This window comes from Oryx dammah, unplaced genomic scaffold, assembly GCF_014754425.2.
Source record: "Oryx dammah isolate SB20612 unplaced genomic scaffold, SCBI_Odam_1.1 HiC_scaffold_27, whole genome shotgun sequence".
NCBI lineage: Eukaryota > Metazoa > Chordata > Mammalia > Artiodactyla > Bovidae > Oryx > Oryx dammah.
In genome coordinates, this window is record NW_024070211.1 from 18,850,064 (window position 1) to 18,865,610 (window position 15,547).

The 15,547-nt window shown below is 38.5% G+C and overlaps 1 long non-coding RNA gene across 1 annotated transcript in view; it reads right to left on the bottom strand.

Moving 5' to 3' along the window:
* The window catches only part of LOC120854284, a 67,250-nt gene that overhangs the window by 32,031 nt on the left and 19,672 nt on the right, over nt 1-15,547 (bottom strand). Inside the window, exons 3-4 of the long non-coding RNA XR_005718948.1 lie at nt 12,064-12,140; nt 9,972-10,017 (exon numbers count right to left, since the gene is read on the bottom strand). This is a non-coding gene — a long non-coding RNA (uncharacterized LOC120854284). The remainder of the gene's footprint in view (nt 1-9,971; nt 10,018-12,063; nt 12,141-15,547) is intronic.

The following is a 15,547-nucleotide window of genomic DNA, read 5'->3' on the forward strand; positions in this document are numbered from 1 at the left end:
AAAATATTTCTGAAGATTCTCTATGCTTCCCTATTAATTATCAGGTATCTATTCTCTTACCCATTCTTTTATAGTGAAAATACTCTCCTAACAAATTTGTCAGTTTTTCACAGACAGCATAAGCTTATGCTGAAATTTTTTCCCTAATCCATTCCATTATTTTGTTAACACTGATGATTTTTCATTGCACTCATACAGACACTCCTTAAAGATAACATGCATATTTCTCTCTCTGTTCCCTCATTGGCAGCCTCATCCCCTTTATGTTTTATAGCTCCTTCACAGAAGTTATGTCTTCCAATAAGTAGATATTATCTCTTTCAATAACAAAAACAACAGTGGATTCCACTTCCATTTAGGATGGAATGAATATCACTTCCATTACAATAGTAAGAAAACAACAGATAAACGAAAAATTAGTTTTAAAAAGCCACCAAGGTACAATGGATAACTAGAAGTCTAAGTGAACTAAATTCCAGGTAAAGAAAAGCCTTTCTGAAAAGAGTAAAGAATGGTAGCCACCTTCGTACATGGCACTGTTGCCTAGTCTTGGTGCTGGCAGAAGCTAGGAAGATACCTAAACAGAGAGACTTTTCTGGGCAAAGAGAAATGAGTTAAAGTTTGATTGACAACATGACCTGGTGCAATAGAAGCCTGGAGAAGCTCAAGTGCCAAAATAAATTCTTAAAGTTCTCATGCTCTGAGAATCTTGTTGATTTCCCAGTGGAAAATTATCAGGAGAGCAAAAGAAGATACTGTATCACACATGAGACTGAAATTTAATCTAGAGGTGAACTGAAACTAACCTATTTCCTCCTAGCTCAAGTTCTAATAAGATTAAAGAAATGAGCCCTTCAGAAAGCAATAAGGAAAATCCAGGAGTTGGGCTAAAAGGCAAAGAGAGATTTATATACAGTTTGCCGTCCTATTGTGAATGTGGAACCTGTGGATACAGAGGGCTTAACGTGCTATGTGATTTTTTATAAAGGGTCTGAACATTCCTGGATTTTGGTAGACACAGGGATGGTGGAAGCAATCTCCTCGCATATGCTGAGGGATAACTGTAATCTCATTTGAAACCAGATATAAATTGAAAATAATTAAAGTTCTGGCCCCAATTATACCTAAATGATCAGCCTTTACCCTTTTCTCATCAGAGAAAAGTATTAATTCCTCTCAGAAAAAAACAAAACAAAACAAAAACATACTTTATACTGTTTCTTTATACAAAATATGTGACATATATGAGAAAAGTTAGGAGTTTTACAAATAAACAGGGAAATGTGTCCCATATCAAGAGCCTGACTCATGGATTACATTGATTTTGTAATAAACAGATAAGGAATTTAAAGTAATTATTGCAAAGCGGTTAAAACATGTAGACGAAAGATGGAGAAGATGGATGAAAAGGAGGAGAATTTCAGCAGAGAAGCAAATATCTAGTATTAAACCAAGCAGAAATTCTAGAACTGAAAATTAAAGCATATGAAATGAAGAAATCATGGATAGATTTTATATGATTTTGCAGAGCAGAGGAACGGACCAGGAAGTCAAGGTAGGTCAATAAAAAGTCAGGATAAATATAAAGAGACATATTAAAGCAAAATTGCTAAAAGCCAAGGAAAAAAAGAAAAAAATCTAAAATCTTCGAGAATAAGTAACACCATGTTCAGATGAACAACAATAAGAATGGCAGCTGGTTTCTCAACAGAAATAACAGAAAGCAAAAGATAGTACAAAATTAAAAACAAAATCATGAATTGTTAATTTCACAAATAAAAAAGGGTTCATAGTGAAGGCAAAAGAGAAACATTTCAGGCTAACAATCTAAAAGAATTTATTGCCAACATGTCAGTATTATAGGAAACACTAAGGGAAGACAGTGGCACCCCACTCCAGTACTCTTGCCTGGAAAATCCCATGGACAGAGGAGCCTGGTGGGCTGTAGTCCATGGGGTCCCTAAGAGTCGGATGCAAATGAGCAACTTCACTTTTACACATTGGAGAAGGAAATGGCAACCCACACCAGTTCTTGCCTGGAGAATCCCAGGAGCGGGGGAGCCTGGTGGGCTGCCATCTATGGGGTCGCACAGAGTGAGACACGACTGAAGCGACTTAGCAGCAGCAGTAGCAGCAAGGGAAGATAATCAGGGTGAAGGTAAATGGTACCAGAGGAAAACCTGAATCTCCAGGAAGAAACAAAGAGCACCAGAGATGGTGGACGTTGGTAGTTAAACTGTAAAGTAGACCATTGATGGTTTAAAGGCAAAATAATAAAATGCTGTGGAGTTTAGAAAGATACAGAAGTAAAATATATGACAGTGACCGCAGAATGTTCTGAGTTCTTAAATATAAACAGTTGTTATAATTTCAAGGGAAAATGTGATAACCTAAAATGTGCATTGCAATCTGCAGAGGAATCATTAGAATTATCACAGAATGGTAAAGCTAAAAGGCCAATACTGAAGAAATACAGAATTAATTAAAATACAGAGGAAAGAAGGAAGAAAAGAACAGAGAATAAACGTCAAAGGTAATGACCAAATTCAGTTCAGTTCAGTTGCTCAGTCATGTCCAACTCTTTGTGACCCCATGGACTGCAGCTCGCCAGGCCTCCCTGTCCATCACCAACTCCCAGAGTTCACCAAACTCATGTCCATTGAGTTGGTGATGCCATCCAGTCATCTCATCCTCTGTCGTCCCCTTCTCCTCCTGCCCTCAATCTTTCCCAGCATCAGGGTCTTTGCAAATGAGTCAGCTCTTCACATCAGGTGGCCAAAGTATTGGAGTTGCAGCTTCAGCATCAGTCCTTCCAATGAGTCTTCAGGACTGATTTCCATTGGGATGGACTGGTTTGATCTCCTTGCAGTCCAAGGGATTGTCAAGTGTCTTCTCCAATACCACACTTCAAAAGCAGCAATTCTTTGGCACTCAGCTTTCTTTATGGTCCAACTGTCATATCCATACATGACCACTGGAAAAACCATAGCCTCGACTAGATGGACCTTTGTTGGCAAAGTGATAACTCTGCTTTTCAATATACTGTCTAGGTTAGTCATAACTTTTCTTCCAAGGAGCAAGCATCTTTTAATTTCATGGCTGCAGTCACCATCTGCAGTGATTTTGGAGCCCCCCAAAATAAAGTCTGTCACTGTTTCCATTGTTTCCCCATCTAGTTGCCATGAAATGATGGGACCAGATGCCATGATCTTAGTTTTCTGAATGTTGAGTTTAAGCCAACATTTTCACTCTATCCTCTTTAACTTTCATCAAGAGGCTCTTTAGTAGTTCTCACTTTCTGTCATAAGGGTGGTGTCATCTGCATATTGGGGTTATTGATATTTTTCCTAGCAATCTTGATTTCAGCTTGTGCTTCATCCAGCCTAGTCTTTCCCATGATGTACTCTGTGTATAAGTTAAATAAGCAGGGTGACAATATACAGCCTTGAAGTAATCCTTGCCCAATTTGGAACCAGTCTGTTGTTCCATGTTCAGTTCTAATAGTTGCTTCCTGACCTGCATACAGATTTCTCAAGAGGCAGGTCAGGTGGTCTGGTATTTCCATTTCTTTAAGAATTTTCTAGAGTTTATTGTGGTCCACACAGTCAAATGCTTTGGCATAGTCAATAAAGCAGAAATAGATGTTTTTCTGGAACTCTCTTGTTTTTTTTTGATGACCCAGCAGATGTTGGCAATTTGATCTCTGGTTCCTCTGCCTTTTCTAAAACCAGCTTGAACATCTGGAAGTTCACGGTTCATACACTGTTGAAGATTTGGAGAATTTTGAGCATTACTTTGCTAGCGTGTGATGAGTGCAATTGTGCAGTAGTTTGAACATTCTTTGGAGAAGGCAATGGCACCCCACTCCAGTACTCTTGCCTGGAAAACCCCATGGGCAGAGGAGCCTGGTAGGCAGTCATGGGGTGGCTAAGAGTCGAACACGACTGAGCGACTTCATTTTCACTTTTCACTTTCATGCATTGGAGAAGGAAATGGCAACCCACTCAAGTGTTCTTGCCTGGAGAATCCCAGGGATAGGGGACCCTGGTGGGCTTGCATCTATGGAGTTTCACAGAGTCAGACACGACTGAATTGACTTAGCAGTAGTTGAACATTCTTTGGCATTGCCTTTCTTTGGGATTGGAATGAAAACTGACCTTTTCCAGTCCTGTGGCCACTGCTGAGTTTTCTAAATTTGCTGGCATATTGAGTGAAGCACTTTCACAGCATCATCTGTTAGGATTTGAAATACCTCGACTGGAATTCTATCATCTCCACTAGCTTTGTCCGTAGTGATGCTTCCTAAGGCCTTCCTTGACTTAAGATCCCAGGATGTCTGGGTCCTGGTTGGTGATCACACCATCATGATTATCTGGTTCATGAAGATCTTTTTTGTATAATTCTTCTGTGTATTCTCACCACCTCTTCTTAATATCTTCTGCTTCTGTTAGGTCTATATCATTTCTGTCCTTTATTATGCCCATCATTGTATGAAATGTTCCCTTGGTATCTCCAATTTTCTTGAAGATATCTCTAGACTTTCCCATTCTATCATTTTCCTCTATTTCTTTGCATTGATTGCTGAGGAAGCCTTTCTCAGCAATCATTGATCAAATTAGTAAGGTCGTAAATTGTAACTCAGCTCTTCTAGTAAACACGTTAAATGTAAATAAAATAAGCACTCCAGTTTGAAGGCATAGATTTAAGAGATAGATTAGAAAATACCCAAACATATGCTCTTTAAAGCAGAGACATTTTCAATGTAAAGACATATACACTGAATGTAAAATTATGAAAGAAGGCTATACATCGTGGAAACACAAATTATAAGAAAGCTGGCGAAACTACTTTAATATCAGGCAAATAGACTTAAAGATAAGCAACACTATCATAAAAAGGTTACTCATAGTGATGAAAGGGAACTTCAACAAGAAAATATGAGAAAATATAAAAATTCTAAGTATATATGTATTGAATAACACATTTATTAAAAATGAATCAGTAATTGACAGAACTAAAGGAGATACGTGAAAATTCTGCTTGAAAAACTCATATCTCTGTAATTGATAGGTAAATGTCCTTAAGAATCGAAACAAAATTTTTAACTGAATTGATCTAACTGACATGAAGAGAATGCTTTATATCCAGTATACATTCTTTTCCCTTGCTCATGGAACAGTCACCAAAGTCAACTTAAGCTGGCTCATAAAGCAGGCTTCAAATTTCAAAGAACTGAAAAAATGTTGATATATATTCTAAGACTGAACAGTCACCAAAGTCAGCTTAAGCTGGCTCATAAAGCAGGCTTCAAATTTCAAAGAATTGAAAAAGTATTGATATATATTCTAAGACCAATGAAACTAGAATCTAAAAGATAACTAGAAAATTTCCAAGTATTTGGAAATTTAAAAACACACTTCTAAATAGTACACAGGTCAAAGAAGAAATTCCAAGAGAAACTTAAAAAAACAATTAATGAATGATAATGAAAACACATGTCAAACTTTGCTGGATACAGTTAGATCAATATTTAGTGGGAAGTTTATGGTTTTTAGTGCATATTTGGTAAAGTGTATAAATCTAAAATCAGTGATCTGATTTTCTAAATACACCATGGAGCTATAAAAAGAGACACTTAAGTGCCGTAAGTAGAAAGGGAATAATAATAAGAACAAAAAGCAACTAAATTAAAATAAATATGACAGTTGATAAAATTAAAAACAACTATGTAAACAAAAGTTGATTCTTTGGAAATACTAATGATACAGCATGAGTAATCAAGGAAGGGGGAGTGACAATGTAAATATTTATTTGTCTATATTGAAAGATGGACCTCACTATCAGTTCAGTTCAGTTCAGTCACTCAGTCGTGTCCGACTCTTTGCGACCCCATGAATCGCAGCACGCCACGGCCTCCCTGTCCATCACCAAGTCCCGGAGTTCACCCAAACTCATGTCCATCGAGTCGGTGATGCCATCCAGCCATCCCATCCTCTGTCATCCCCTTCTCCTCCTGCCCCCAGTCCCTCCCAGCATCAGAGTCTTTTCCAATGAGTCAACTCTTCTCATGAGGTGGCCAAAGTACTGGAGTTTCAGCTTTAGCATTATTCCTTCCAAAAAATCCCAGGACTGATTTCCTTTAGAATGGACTGGTTGTATCTCCTTGGACCTCACTATAGATTGTATGTATTTAAAAGGAAACTGCTGCTGCTGCTAAGTCGCTTCAGTCGTGTCCAACTCTGTGCGACCCCATAGATGGCAGCCCACCAGGCTCCCCCGTCCCTGGGATTCTCCAAGCAAGAACACTGGAGTGGGGTGCCATTTCCTTCTCCATGAAAGGAAACTAGGAGCTATTATTAACAACTTTTTCCTAATAATCTCAACAATTAGATGAAATGAGCAAATTCATTGTATTCACTTTATAAAACTAATAGAAAATGAAATGGAAAAATTATATTCTGGTGGCTCAGTGGTAATATGCCTGTAATACAGGAGACTCAGTTTAATTCCTGGGTAGGGAAGATACCCTGGAGAAGAGAATAGCTACCTATTCCAGTATTCTTTGCCTGGAGAATCCCATGGACATAGGAGCCTGGTAGGCTATAGTCCATGGGGATTACAAAAAGTCAGACACCACGAGCGACTAACACTTCCACTTTTTTTCACATGTTGTAGGTAATACATGAAGAAACAAAATATTGGTTTGAAAAAAAACAAATAATTCATTAAAGAAAGCTCTAGGCCCAAGTGACTTTGTTAAAGAAACAAATGTATCACTAGTAAACATTTTCAGAGACAGAAGGGAAAATCTTTTCAGCTATGAGGCTGACATAACTCTGATACTAAAAACTGAGTAAAATATTATAAGAAAAAAACATTGCAGGCTAACAACCTTATGATTTTAGATATAAAAATCCCTTTAAAATATTGCTAAATTAGACATATGACCTGGAGAAGGGATAGGCTACCCTCTCCAGTATTCTTGGACTTCCCAAGGGGCTCAGATGGTAAAGAATCTGCCTGCAATACAGGAGATCTGTGTTCAATCCCTAGGTTGGGAAGATCCCCTGGAGTGGGTTGCCAGTTGCTTCTCCAGGGTATCTTCCTTATATAACATACTGTACATATTAGTACATGTATATAATATACATATATTATGACCAAGTGAAGTTTATTCCATTTATATGTTCCTAGAAGGAAATGGCAACCCACTCCAGTGTTCTTGCCTGGAAAATCCCAGGAACGGGGGAGCCTGGTGGGTTGCCATCTATGGGGTCGCACAAAGTCGGACATGACTGAAGTGACTTAGTAGCAGCAGCAGCAGCAGATTCAATTTAACAGTATTTTAAGGGATATATATATATGTGTGTTAATAACAAATATATATAATATTAATATTATATTATGAATTAATATAATTAATTATATAATAATATATAATATTACTTTTCTATACCCTAGAAAATAACATAACATTATAAACCAACTATACTTCAATAAAAAAGAAAGTAAAAGAAATAATAAATACAGAAATGAATAAAAGATGAAGTTAACTGTATTTATTTGCAGACCACATAATTATATATGTAAAAAATACAAAATACTCTTCAAACAAGCTACTATCAAAAGTAAATTTCACTCATTATCAGAGAAATGCAAATCAAGACCACAATGAGGTACCATTTCACACCAGTCAGAATGGCTGCTATTCAAAAGTCTGCAAGCAATAAATGCTGGAGAGGGTGTGGAGAAAAGGGAACCCTCTTACACTGTTGGTGGAAATGCAAACTAATACAGCCACTATGGAGAACAATGTGGAGATTTCTTAAAAAAATTGCAAATAGAACTGCCATATGACCCAGCAATCCCACTGCTGGGCATACACACTGAGGAAACTAGAAATGAAAGAGACACGTGTACCCCAACGTTCACTGCAGCACTGTTTATAAAGGCCAGGACATGGAAACAACCTAGATGTCCATCAGCAGATGAATGGATAAGCAAACTGTGGTACATATACACAATGGAGTATTACTCAGCCATTAAAAAGAATACATTTGAATCAGTTCTAATGAGATGGATGAAACTGGAGGCGATTATACAGAGTGAAGTAAGCCAGAAAGAAAAACACCAATACAGTATGCTGCTGCTGCTGTTAAGTCGCTTCAGTCGTGTCTGACTCTGTGCGACCCCATAGATGGCAGCCCACCAGGCTCCACCATCCCTGGGATTCTCCAGGCAAGAACACTGGAGTAGGTTGCCATTTCCTTCTCCAATGCATGAAAGTGAAAAGTGAAAGTGAATTCGCTCAGTCATGTCCGACTCTTAGCGACCCCATGGACTGCAGCCCACCAGGCTCCTCCGTCCATGGGATTTTTCAGGCAAGAGTACTGGAGTGGGGTGCCATTGCCTTCTCCGCCAATACAGTATACTAACACATATATATGGAATTTAGAAAGATGGTAATGATAACCCTGTATGCGAGACAGCAAAAGAGACACAGATGTATAGAACAGACTTGAGGACTCTGTTGGAGAGGGAGAGGGTGGGATGATTTGGGAGAATGGCACTGAAACATGTATACTATCATGTAAGGAATGAATCTCCAGTCTATGTATAATACAGGATACAGGATGCTTGGGGCTGGTGCACAGGGATGATCCAGAGAGATGATATGGGGTGGGAGGTTGGAGGGGGTTCAGGATTGGGAACTCATGTACACCCGTGGCAGATTCATGTCAATGTATGGCAAAACCAATACAATATTGTAATGTAAAATAAAGTAAAAATAAAAATTAAAAAAATAAAAAGAGCAGTAAAAAAAAAAAAAGTAAATTTCATAAGGTTGTAGGCTACAAGACCAATAGAAAACATGCATTTTTATATACTATCAATATACACATGGGGAAAGAATGTTTAAAAATAAAACCACTTACTGTAACATGAAAAAATATCAAATCCTCAGGAAAATATAGAGAAAATTGTTACATCTTTACCCTGGAAACTGCAAAATATTACTGACAGAAATTTAAAGAAGACCTAAAGAAATGATTTGGAAGAATCAGTATTGTTACAGGATCAATTTGATTCAACATAATGCTGATAATTCCCAGCATTCTCTGTAGAAACTGATGTATTGGTTTGCATACTTGCTAAGTCTCTTCAGAAGAACTAAGTCTCTTCTATAGCCTGCTGGGCTCCTCTGTCCATGGGATTCTCTAGGCAAGAATACTGGCTTAGTTTGCCATTTCCTCCTCCAGGGACTCTCCCAACCCAGGGATTGAACTTGTGTCTCCTGCATTTCAGGCAGATTCTTTACCACTGAGCCATCAGGGAAGCCCATAGTGCTTTGAAGATATATGTAATTCCAAAGGATCTAGATAGATAAAGAAATCTTGAAGACAAAGAATAAAGTTAGATTTACTCCACTACTTTACTATATGATTCATTTATACATGGAAAAAAGGAGAAGTCAGAAGCGTGGTTAGTTAGGGGAGGGATTTTCTGAAAAGGGAAAAGAAAGAATATTGTGAGATGAACCATATCAATTTTTGATCTTGTCCAACTAAATTAACCTTTTATTCCTGACCTGGACTGACCCAATGATTTTAAATGAAGTAAGGAAATAATGAAGAACAACTATAAAACATTAATCAATAGACAAGTTTTGAGTTAAATCCTAATTGTCTTTAAACATATTCCAAGATTACTTTCTCTCTGCACTCCATTGGCCCTTTTAAATCTTCTTCTGCTTCAATATAAGAGAGAAGAGGAGTTTCTCTAATTTTTGAACCACTTCCTCATCTGACAACTTCTAAAGCTAAGTATGCTTTTGTGAATTTTCATGATGAAAACCCAGCCAAAGATTAGTTTCATTTATAACAGAGTTCTGCTAGTGACTGGTGGGTGGCTGAATGCAGTATTTACAATAGTTATAATTCAATGTTTCCTCAAAGAGTAAATTAACTTACTACATGGGCTTCCTCAATAGATAATGGAGCCAAAGACGGAGACTTCCTGAAAGAGAAGGCACAGGCTTTTGAGAGGTTCATGACATATCGAACTATTAGACTTAAAACAGGAATGAGGGCAAAGAGGAAGATAGCTATTTTGAGCAAAAAAAAAAAAAATAAAATTGAAATTAACAACTAATCCAAACTTATGGAGTTTGTTGAAGGATTGTTTTTAATGTTTTGTTTTCAGAAGAGAGTTTAGCGGAGTTAAAAATTTATATTGACCTGCAGCTGTGGAAAACTTCCTGGGTAACTTTTCATTTTTTAATGCATCTCATTTGTGTTGGTCAGATACTATACATCACCGCCAACACTTTTATGCCTAGTCTGTGCCTATTTGTAACAATATCCTTAAATCATCGTAATTGGGTCCTTTGTATTTTCCATCACAAATCTTGTATAAGAGCACAATTCCTTCACTACTACCCATATCTTCCTTTTGGCCATTCCCATCTCAGCTTAGACTAGATAACTGTCTCAGGGCCATTGTTTGAAAATTTTACATTTTATTTTTGGTCAGGAAATATTTACTCTTTTATTGCTTCCATGTTACTCTAATTTAAGCTATCCGAGTGTATGTTTTAAATTAAGGATCCTGTCTAACCATCATGATAAGTTCTGTATTTTGGTTTTTCGTATAGGATTAACATCGCTGATATGAATTCTACTGATCAAGTTAAAGAAAATGACTAAATGAAGCCTCAAAGACTCCTTGTCTTGAATCCTGAATAATAGAATCATCTGACAATTCCCATCTAATAAATTCATATGCTCAGTGTCCTCCCAAAAGAGCAATCTATTACAATAGATGCCAAGTGAGTGTTAGAGACAGTATGTGCTGTAGTGTGAGTTCAATTTTGCATGTTCAGTACTTCCTAATTTATTTTTCCTGGTGGTATGTTGTTTTCTCTCTCTGCACTTTGTCAGGAATTAAGACTGTAGAAAACTCCTTTCAGACAACAGGAAAATTTCACCCTTTCTCTTGTGGATCATATAAGAAGAGGGACAGAGATAAGGCAGAAAAGTCAGATCATAACAGAATAAAGTAATGTTCTCTAGAATATTCCTTCCCTTGGTGGCCACGTGCAGCCTGACATGGGAAACCTTAATTCGGTGTTGGTGGCAGGAAGTGGCTGCCTATGAGCCTGAGATAAGGCTTCTGGAAAATCATGGAATTTAACATTTACTGACTGCCTGGCGAGAAGGTACAGAGAGTTAAGGGAGATGGCAGACCCATAGGAGTCTGAGTTGAGGACAAAGAAAGTTCCAGGCTTGAGAACTTGCAAGTGGACAGTCAGTTGGCCAGGAGCACAGAATCCACCTCCCTCCAAAATCTAAAACTCCAGGCCTGACCAGTTCCCTTCCATTACTCATCACTCCAGAGAGCAAACTAGATTAATTGCAGCATAGCACTCACCACAGAGGATCCAGAGAAGACCATTGGGAGCAGGGTTTGTTTCTACCCTTCACTCACTGCCACAAGGACTCTTAACCCGACTTCCCACACACTGCCAGACATCATCTGGAAGGGGAAGGTGGGGTGGGGAAGGTAGAGTTACAAAAGACTGCTTTAGACTAATTAAACAGAAGACATTGAGATTGAATTCCCTGGTGGCTCAGACATAAAGCATTTGCCTGAAATGCAGGAGACCAGGTTTGATCCCTGGGTCAAGAATATCCTCTGGAGAAGGAATGGCAACCCACTCCAGTACTCTTGCCTGGAGAATCCCATGGATGGAGGAGCCTGGTAGGCTACAGTCCATGGGGTTGCAAAGAGTCGAACACGACTGAGTGACTTCACTTTCAACTTTTTTATTGTTCAGTGAGGTGCGTGCGTGCTAAGTTGCTTCAGTCACATCCTACTCTTTGCAACCCCAGGGTTTCTTGGTGCCTCAGTGGTAAAAAATATGCCTGCCCATGCAAGAGACACTGGTTCAATCTCTGATCCAGGAAGATCCCACATGCCACAGAGTAGCTAAGCTCATGTGCCACAACTACTGAGCCTATACTCCACACCAAGAGAAGCCACAGCAATGAGAGGCCCACTCACCGCAACTACAGAGTAGACCCCGCATGCCACAACCATACAAAAGCCGGTGCAGCAACGAAGACCCAGCACAGATGAAGCTAAAAATAAAGAAATAAACTTTTTTAAAAAGTCTAGGAAATAAACTACTTGAAAGTGAAAGTCACTCAGTCGTGTCTGACTCTTTGCAACCCCCTGGACTGCAAGGCTCCTTTGTCCATGGAATTCTCCAAGCCAAATACTGGAGTGGGTAGCCTTTCCCTTCTCCAGGGGATCTTCCCCACCCAGGGATCAAACCCAGGTCTCCCACATTGCAGGTGGATTCTCTACCATCTGAGCCACCAGGGAAGCCCAAGAATACTGAATCCCTAAGCCAGTATAAAACTACTTAGGGACACACTAACTTCTGGAAGAATACTCTGCATGCAATTTCCCCCAACTTGTTTGTCCCCAGAAAGCTTGGCAATTCTTGAGATATTTCACCAGATCAATAGGGGCCCCAGGAAGCTACACCTCTGAAATGGTAAGGCTTAGGCTGGATTTATCCTAGGATCCTATCCCTTGGGAGAAGCTTTCCCATCCCTAGATTTTGTGGTTCTCACGTACCCCACAAGCTGGATCCTATCTCTCTACATAAGTCAGAGGACATGCCCACAAGCAACCACAAGATCATCTTTTCTGACAATTTAAGGCATGCATGAAAAGGTTAGGAACAAAAATGGAATAAATGCCTTAAAAATAAGGTTAGGAAGAAAGAGATCTCTGTTGCCTCGTGTTTCTTTTTCATCATTTTCAGTCCTTCAAATGATATGCTGGCATATCATAATGAATATTTATTGAATGAGTTATTGAAGGAAGAGGAAAATAGGAAACAGAGTTTAGAAGCCATAGTTCTCCTGAATCCAGTATGTTAAACAGTTCTTAGGGTCAGTTCCATTCACTTTCATAAGTACATATTATGGATATGGTGAATAAAATACACAGAATTCTAACCTTCAAAGATCTTTCCGTTTGCTCTGCTTTGGTATTGGCACTTTAAGTGGAGGTCATTCACACTTGCGATGAGCTCTTTTTCTCTAGGATTCACCCAGGTGACCTTCTCATAAATCCTCCTGTCCTGTTGCTTCTTGAGTTCATCATTCTGTCTGTGTTGTCAGCTTTGGGGGTTTACTCTGACTCCTGATTTCAACACCAGTTTCATAATCTTTTTGGACATATACATCTGAATTCTTGATCTTGTTTCCTCTGTACGCAGCTGCTGTCATGAAATGAACACCTCTATTAAACTGATGAGGACGGAGTGGAGGGAAGTCAAGAAAAACAATTTCACAGAACTTAGATATTGATTGGATATGAAGTGAGCTTAATGATATTAACACAGTGGTTTGGATCCTTATTGACAATAGGATTTTGGTAAAAAATAGGGAAAAGTGCTTAGAGATGGGAAGAAATGATGAGTTGGAGTGAGTGGGGAGGGAGAGAGGGAGAATAACTAATACTTTGATGCAAGGAATGAATTATGTCTTCTCATGTGTCAATCCTAAGTCAATCTCTTCATATACATTGACTCATTCACAATATCTGTGTGAATTAAGAATTGTCATAACTACTTTATGAAGAAAGATGACTGATGTTCAGTGAGCTTAAATGACTAAGATTCTAGAACTAGCAAATAGTAAATACAGGTTTTGTTTCGCCATGATTGAGTTGACCAGTTGACTCTAAGCTTCTATCCCTGTTTCAATGTTAAGTTGTGTATACCCTCCGCTAATTCAAAAAGGTATAAAGCTATATTGAAAAGAATTAGGACATCTGGTTTCCTCTTTAGCTCTCTGACTCTAGAATATTTAGTTTTATCAGCTTGCTTCTTGTTTTGAGTATGAGAATTCTAAACGATCTATGACGTATTTGTCCTGAACTCCCTTGCCTCCAAACCTCTTCCTTTTCTAAGAGTCCAAGATTCATTAAACATGATGTCCAATAAAATTTGTATATGAAAGAGCCAACTTATAAGACAGGAGAAGGGCTCATCTCCAGGACTGTGGAAGACTTCCTTGCAGTTCTAACATTGTCAAAATACTAGTAAACATGAGAAATTCTTAAATAATAAGGAAACTCATGAGAGGTGAATAACTTGTCCCAGATGACACTCCAGGTCACAGAAAAGACCTGGGATAGAACCCAAGTCAGATATTAGAATTTAGAATCCTGCTGTCACTGCCGGAACTTACTATCCCTGATATATTAGCCATCAACATGAAAGCAGCTGGAATCTATTGATATTTGGACTTTGTTTGGAATTCCTTTGTTTCTAATGTATTCTAAAAGTATTTTTTGAAAGCTTTCTTAGTAATGCAGGACACTGGAAGTGTTTTCTGCGGGCTGTTTGTAAATGTGGGTTGGGTGATACACATCTGCAAGCTACACGATGAAGTATTTTGTATTCTATGCTTCATATTTATCATTTTCTCAATCTGATATTTTGGAAAAAAGAACTGTGTAGTGAGGTCTCATGTGTTTGCTGGTGGTGCTCAGCTTGTTTAAATTATCAGATGTTTTTACTAAATTATAATTATTTCTTATTGAGACCAAAACACTATTTGGCTTGCAGCAAGTCTCATCTGACTGGTGAATCATGAGGAAATGTTTTTGTTTCAACAGATTACAGAGAAAGCATTCATTTATACACATCATAACTAGCTAACCCTTTTGGTATTTCCTAAAATTAAAATTTGCAGCAACCAACAAGGTGTAGATTTAACCAAATTCTGACTAGCTCTAAATTCAAATTATACTTGTTTAAAAAATCTAATGATTTTTAGAGGTCCTAGCGGGGGAATAAATTTATTCATATCCTCCACTGAAGAACAATTCTTCACTTGAGAAGAAAAAAAGTTTTTTGGTTTCTATAAGGAGCAGATTTCTGAGTATATAAATAGTGTACTGAGGAAGAAAGACAAAATCTTCTCTAGTCAGCTCAGCTGGCAAAGTCAGTCCTGTCAGTGAATGGAGACATAAGACTCAGCTTTTGAACCAGCTTTTGTACAAACTTGTACTTGGAGAAGACTTTCTTTTCTTGTTACCTGGTCTTCTTTTTTTTACTAAAATTGGGATATAGGTGCTTCACAGTGTTGTGTTAGTTTCTGGCTATACAACAAATTGAGTTAGCTGTATGTACACATACCCCCACCCCTACCCCGAATTCCACCCCATCCCCATCCCATCCATCTAGGTCATCACAAAGCCCCGAACTGAGCTACCTGCACTATATAACAGATTTCCACTAGCTGTTTTACACATGGCAGATGAATGGATAAAGAAGATATGTACACATATGGCACATATGTACAATGGGATATTGCTGCTAAGTCGCTTCAGTCGTGTCTGACTCTGTGTGACCCCATAGACGGCAGCCCATGAGGCTCCCCGACCCTGGGCTTCTCCAGGCAAGAACACTGGAGTGGGTTGCCATTTCCTCCTCCAATGCATGAAAGTGAAAAGTGAAAGT